The sequence below is a fragment of the Tachypleus tridentatus genome, chromosome 3 (genome assembly GCF_004210375.1).
Source record: "Tachypleus tridentatus isolate NWPU-2018 chromosome 3, ASM421037v1, whole genome shotgun sequence".
NCBI classification, from domain to species: Eukaryota; Metazoa; Arthropoda; class Merostomata; order Xiphosura; family Limulidae; genus Tachypleus; species Tachypleus tridentatus.
Genome location: NC_134827.1, coordinates 32609477 through 32610179, shown reverse-complemented (window position 1 = coordinate 32610179; position 703 = coordinate 32609477).

Below are 703 nucleotides of genomic sequence, written 5' to 3'. Positions count from 1 at the left end.
GATAATTATATGAATGAAAAAAAGACTGGCTTTTAAGATTATTTTAAACATTATTTTAACTTAGTTTAGAGGAGAGAACAGCTGAGACGAACCAGTAGATCCCTTGTTGTCCCAAACCACTAATAATTGTATTTACTCACAATAATAAGGTTCAGATGGTGAGGTTATTGAATGATTTCTGAAGGGACAGAACATTTGCTTACAAGTCCAAAGACAGTTGGCTGTAATGTGACAAGTTATTTACTAATAAACCCTTGTATATAGTAACTTTAAAATATATGAGCTAATTCTTTCACATACCCACTGAAATTAAATCATGAAGTTCTGTTCTTATCACTAAATGTATCTTTCCTAAAATTTCATTGTTCGACTAATTGTATCGTGTGAGTGAACAAAGTTGAAAGTCAACATATGAAAGTACTTTAGTTCTTGTGTTTGTAGGAGTTATATCGAACTGAAAATCTGGATGTCAGATTTATAAAGATGTAAGTGATGTTGAAGTAAATCATTAGTTGAAAGTGTTTTGCTGTGTCTTTTAATTTGGATCTGTAAACAAAGTAACTTGGGAGGCTCACAATATACTAGTTTGTTTTTAAGTTTTGAAAAGTGAAATGTTCCAATCATAAAAAAAAGAAATGCAGGAGAATTAACTGCTTACAGAGTGACTGTAAAATCAAACATTTAATAACTTGATTGGTTCAAA